Below are 6,907 nucleotides of genomic sequence, written 5' to 3'. Positions count from 1 at the left end.
CTACAGCACTGTACTCTGACCCAGGAAGTCTCCCTCACCTTCCAAATCATAGCAGATCCACTTCAGGCTGAGGCTTACATCAGGGGACAGGACTGTGGAGGTAATCTCTCCATAGCTGTAATCCTTCTCTCCCCGGACAGAGAGCTGCTATACTGTGCTCACATCTGTCCTGCTCATTCCTTCATGCTCCCTGCAGTCTCTGTCAGCCCTTGTGTTTCCCATCCTCTCCATTACTGTACAGTAACTTATAATATCACATATTCTGCTGTTTCTGAATGTTTCATCTGTTTTACATGTTATACAGAATAATAAATCATTATTTTTGGGGTGTGGAACTAATTGTCTGCATTTTTATGATTTATTATGGAAAAATTTGCTTTGGTTTAAGAGTGGATTTGGATTACAAGCGCCGTCCCGGAACGAATTATGCTCCTAATCCAAGGCACCACAGTATATTGGTTAGTTTTTAATGTTTGTTCACTAGCAGAAACTGTCCAGAGGATGAGCAAATCCCCACAGAAAACCTCTCCTGCTCTAGACAGTTCCTGACATGGGCGGAGGTGGCAGCAGAGAGCACTGTGTCAGACTGGCAAGAATACACCACTTCCTGCAGGACATACAGCAGCTGATAAGTACTGGAAGGCAAGTAGTTTAACCCGTTTGCGTCAGTAATCTGTACGCATGTTCCTACTGCACATACCCCGTTCCTGACACTGACGGGGCTTTGTGATGTAAGCGGGACCGCAGCAGTGAGAGCGATCCCGCTCACATCAGTGTCTGGGGCTGGAGGTAATGAGAGTCAGCTGCGGGAATGCAACGGCGTTTAAGGTGCTCAGTGACAGATCAAGCATCTGTCACTGAGTGATCGGGACCCCTGCAGCCATGCATGAAATATACTAACTAAAATAAACGTAGTGTGAACCCAGCCCCAGGCTGGGTTCACACTACGTATATTTCAGTCAGTATTGCAACCAAAACCAGGAGTGGATTAAAAACACAGAAAGGATCTGCTCACACAATGTTGAAATTGAGTGGATGGCCGCCATATAACAGTAAATAACGGCCATTATTTCAATATAACAGCCATTGTTCTAAAATAACAGCAAATATTTGCCATTATATGGCGGCCATCCACTCAATTTCAACATTGTGTGAACAGATCCTTTCTGTGTTTTTAATCCACTCCTGGTTTTGGTTGCAATACTGACTGAAATATACTGACCGAAATATACATATACTGACTGAAATATACGTAGTGTGAACGCAGCCTTAAAGTGTAAAAAAAAAAAATGTAATAAAAAAAGTTTAAAAGTATTAAAATACCTCTTATAAACCTCCTCCCAATAAAAGTTTAAAAGACCCCCTTGCCCATTATAAAAATAAAAATATAAAAAAAAACATATTACATATCGTAGCGTGCGGAATAGTCCGATCTATTAAAATATCACATTATTGTTCCCGCACGGTGAACTGTGTACCGGGGGGGACGCACCAGGATTACTGATTTTATTAAATTATATAGCACAAAAAATTTAATAAAAAGCAATCAAAACTTTTCTGTTACACTAATATGATATTAAGAAAAACTAGAGATCATACAAAAAACACCTTAACCAGCCCTTTAGGTGGAAAAAAAAAAAGCACTATGGTTCTTAGAAGGCGGAGAGGAACATTGCATTAATCTGACCTAGACTTTTGTGCATCAAAGGGCTCTGTCTTGAAGGGGTTAAAAATCTGTATAACTTTCTGACAAATACAAAAAAATATTTCTTTTTGAGAGTACCCCTTTAATGCAGTAAAAGTGGCTGGATTAAAGGGGAAGTCCGACAAAAAAATTTATTTTAGTATTAAAATGCCTCCTAAAAGTTATACAAATCACCAATATACACTTATCCTCTCAAAAGAAAAAAAGCATATGCACAAAAAATGGTAGCACATCACAAAAATGTTTATTATAACACTGACATAGATAGAAAAATACCACATAAATATATGAATGTACAGGAGAAGTAAAATGAGGGAGACAACACTCTGACTCTGGACTGTATGTGCAATAACGTCAGAGTGGTAGATTAGTCCTGGCTGGAACACCAGCAGGACTTATGGTGACATTTTAGTGTTTTTAATGTAGAGCAGTATTTGGGGTGTCTCCCTCATTTTACTTCTCCTGTACATTCATATATTTATGTGGTATTTTTGTATCTATGTCAGTGTTATAATAAAGATTTTTGTGATGTGCTACCATCTTTTGTGCATATGCTTTTTTTTCTTTTGAGAGGATGATGTACTACTTATATGCATTGGTTTAGCACTCCATGATGATTAGTGGTGCCCACTAGCTTTATATATGTAACAATATACACTTATAACGGGAAATGCTTATAAAGTGCTTTTTCCCTGCACTTATTACTGCATCAAGGCTTCACTTTCTGGATAAAATGGTGATGTCACGACCCGACTCCCAGAGCTGTGAAGGCTGTAGCTGATAGAGAGGATGATGCAGGAGGACACTGAGGGACACAGGGCACTGGAGGGACACTGAGCATCCCCCTGCCATCATCCTCTCCAGCAACCACAGCCCACACAGCTCTAGGAGTCGGGTCGTGACATCACCATTTTATTCAGGAAGTGAAGCCTTGATGCAGTAGTAAGTTCAGGGAAAAAAACACTTTATAAGCATTTCTCGTAATAAGTGTATATTGGTGATTTGTATAACTTTGGGGGGGCAATACAATACTTAAATAAACATTTTCTCCGGACTTCTCCTTTAAGGGGGTTGCCTGGTATCTAAAAAAGAAAGTTAATGATGGTGAGAAGAAGCAACATCACCAGCGACCTCAGCTTCGCCTCCAATCCAGCTACTGAGAGGGCTCCACACTATGCAGGTGGGATTCATCTTGATAATAGGATGAGCATGACAGTGACCGCCACAGGACACTGCAATATACAAGGATATCAAGTCCTGCACTTTCTGACCCCCAAGAGGGCAACCACTAAGCACAATATGTGCAAGAGTGGAGGCAGGTACTGACTACAGGCGACCTAAAGCAAGAAGATTGTGTACATGATTAAGGTATATGAGTGCAGACAGTGTACATGATTGAGGCATATGTGGAAAGACCGTATACCTGATCAAGGTATGCAGGGCAAACAGTGTACATGATCAGGGTATGTGGGGCAGATAGTGTACAAGATCAAGGTATGTTGGGGCAAATTGTATATGATCAGAGTATGTTGGGGCAGACAGTGTATATGATTAAGTTATGTGGTGCAGACAGTGTACATGATCAGGGTATGTGAGGCAAACAGTACATAACTGGGGTATATTTGGACAGTGTACATGATCTGGGTATATGTGGACAATAGAGTTGAGCGAATCTACATACCCTTTTTCCGGTTCAATAAATTTTTATTGAAGAAGGTATTTTTCAGAATTTTTTCCAAACAAAACAGAAATGCAATAGAGTAATGCTATAATAAACGCAAAGCAATGCAGTAAGCATAATAATTACAAACACATACAAGAAGCATAATAAATTCAAATGCGGAGCGAGTGTGTAGCCCAAGAAAATGCAAAATCACAGTCGCCACGAGACACAAAAGGACAGAGAAGTATGAGGGAGGGGGGGGGGGGAGGTATGAGGGAAGGGGGGGAGGGGAAGGGAGAAAAAAGGGGGGGAAAGGATGAAGGGAGCAGGGGATACAGACAGGGGAAAGAAAGATAGGGAAACTAAGAAACGCAGCGAAAAACCATGAGTCACGTTGCCTAAAAGAGGGAGGGATGCGGGCGACCCACATGCTAATAATATAATACAAAAAGCAATACTGAACAATAATATTGATGAACAATAAAATGCAAAACGACTGCAAAAGAAGGGTGGTAAAGTCGCAACAATAGCTGCAATATTCAAGGAAAACAAGGCCGCTGTAAATAACAAATATATGATAAACGCAACACAAAACGCTGGTACAGATACGGTCAAGGGAAGCAACGCAAACCAAGGAAAGGAAGGGGGGAAGGAGAAAGACATCACGAAAAAAAAACATACAGGACCAACAGACGAACTACCAATGACAGACAGGGGACATCGACAACCAATAAACATGAAACAGATACACAATCGCCTAGAAATATTACACTAGGGTGTGTAAGGTAGCTCAAGATGGGAAGAGCTACAGGGGTATAGGGGGCACTGAGTCCAGCGACAGCCAAGGAGTAGAAGGATGTGTAGGCTGACAAATTTGTTCAAGTTTAGCTGCAAGGCCGAACGGTCATGCCGCAAGAGGAGATATCCAAGCCAAATAAAGCAAAATGGGCTGCAGAAACCTGGGGCCTGTGTGGCCAAGACCTCAACGGCAAAACATAAAGACTTCATGCAGTGTGCTCAACTCCTCCAGGATCAGGAGGAAGGAAAGTTCCGCAACCGTCCGACAGTAAGTTCCAGTCGCTCAAAAGCTGCATCCCTTCATCCAAATTTTGAACTAAGAAAGACTCAACACCTCTAGACACAGTCAGAGTCGACGGCGAGGTCCACTTGTAAAGAATAGCATGTTTTCTCAGCTCAGAAGTAAACGGGACCAGAGATCTGCGAAAGTTTAAGGTGGTGGACGAGAGGTCCGGGTACACAGAGATCGCCACGTTCCTGTGGACCAATCCTTTACTCTGTTTAGTTGCGGCAAGGAAGGCGGTCTTCGTGCGGAGCTGTGGAATACGGACAATAGTATCCCGAGGAACCTCAATAGGCAGATTTTTGGGCCGAGGTACCCGGCGTACCCAATCAATGCTGGAGTCCTTGGAGGCGTAATGTGGAGTATGATCGTCCACGAGGCTCTGAACATATTGTGGAAGATCTGGAGCTAAGATAGCTTCGGGAATGCCCCTTATTTTAACGTTATGTGCTCGAGAGCGGTCGTCAACAATTGCCAAGGCAGTGCGAAGATGGTCCACTTCTTCATGTAGAGCCCAATGCGAGTCAATCAGAGAGTTGTAGTTAGTAATAACTTCAGCCATTGCCCCTTCCAGCTTGTGCACTCTCTTGTCCATAACAGCGACAGAGTCTTTAATGGCTGCAATGGTGTGCTGAAACCCCTCCTGCATGAAGCGCTGCATTTTTAACAGGATAGACTTCAGCGACGGGGTGGTTAATGGCGATGAGGAATCAAGTAACTCATCTAATCCAATTGAATCACCAAAGTTAGGGGTATCAACTCCACCGGGCATGTCAACACTCACAGCCTGTGTTGTACCTCCAGAAGTGCCAGCGGAATTCCTAGCGGGGTGCGGTGGAGAAGACTTTGTAGAGAGCCGGGCTGCAGCCATTACAGGAGACCGTGAAGGCTGCGGTTGCTGTCCCTGCCGCTGGATGAAGTCAGGGGCCGAAGGAGAAAGCCTGGTGCGTTGCCGAGTAGGAATGGGGCCGTCCCCTCCAGAGTCCCCCCTTCCTGGTTGCTGAGAAGCCGGAGTCCAAGGAGGAACCTCCGGTGTCCCCCCCCGGCCGTCCGCTGATGAGCCGCTGCTTACCGGAGGAGTCTGCCACCCATCCCCGGCAGCTGCTAGCAAGTAGTCCAGAAGAGGGTCCGAGCGGGAGCCGGCGCCATGATGGAGCGATGGCGTAGTTTGTCGGGAGGCTTGTTGCCGCCTCCGGGCGGCCGCAGATGCTTTCTTCGATGTCTGCCGTGACATCGGGGACGGCACCGGGAGTCAGGCTTACCCAGGCAACGGGTGAAGTCAGTGAATAAGCGGGTTAGATGTCGCTAAAAGGCCGATGCAGCGGGAGCTCAGGTCCGACACGTCCTCTCTCCTCGGCAGCTAGCTCCGCCCCCCCTACATACCCTTTTTCCAATAGCTGCTATTACCAAAAATTGAAGCAGCGATTTCCTATACTCCGATATCGACAGGGTACAATGCTGAAGGAGAAACAGCGCAGGAGTAAGCCGTACAGACGTCCCCGTTACCTGTGTAATCATTGCGTAAGGGCACGACCAAAAAATATGCAGATGTGTCCCCTCTGCTGGGCCACACCGCCAACACATCGATTCTACCTGAGGCCAAATAGCATGTAGCTTGGTTGGCACTCTGTACCAACGGGTCAGGAGTTTATATTACGTTTCCTCGATCAAAGACTTATGTGACAGTGTGAACACCATTTCCCTCTGATTAGGGGAAAGGGTAAGGTTAAGATCTTCTTCCCATTTAAGTATGTATTCATGTGGAGGTTGCTCAGGAGGAGAGATGAACGCAGCACATGTGACAGACAGGGAGTGGCGGACAGTTCCACTGTCCGTGCATAATTCAAAATATGTACGTGAGATACCAAAAGAGGACGGGGAGGGCAAGGAGCTGAGATAGTGGCGAAGCTGTAGGACGCGCCACAGGCCAAGCGCCACTAGGTCGGAAATATCCAACAGGTCCGATGGGGAGAGCCAATCCGAGCCGGATCGGAATGAGTCCACCCTAAATTTGTCCGATTTTAACCAATTGAAAAAAATGGGATCAGTCAGACTCAATGGGAAGTTTGGGTTCCCTAGCACTGGGAAGCAGATGGATCTGTTAGACAGTAAGAATTTACAGCTAACAGAACTGGCACAGTTCAAGCTATATAGTTTAAGATCCACTGGAAGAGATATGCCCAAATATCGTATAGCTTTCGCCGCCCACTTGAAGCGGAATGCATTTTGGAGCTGTGAAACCATCTCGGTCGGGAGTCCCACATTTACTAAAATTAATCCTAAAATTAGAAAGGTGCGAGAACTCTTTCAGCTCCTCCATCAGTGTGGGAAGAGAGATAAGTGGGTTTGAGATGAAGAAAAGGAGGTCATCCGCATACGCTGTGACCTTATGGATCGTATCACGGACTTAAATCCCCCCAATATCTGTGTTGGCTCTAACCTTACAAAACAAAGGTTC

The sequence above is a fragment of the Dendropsophus ebraccatus genome, chromosome 2 (assembly GCF_027789765.1).
Source record: "Dendropsophus ebraccatus isolate aDenEbr1 chromosome 2, aDenEbr1.pat, whole genome shotgun sequence".
NCBI classification, from domain to species: Eukaryota; Metazoa; Chordata; class Amphibia; order Anura; family Hylidae; genus Dendropsophus; species Dendropsophus ebraccatus.
The sequence above is the reverse complement of the archived record's forward strand: the minus strand, read 5'-3'. Positions refer to the sequence as shown.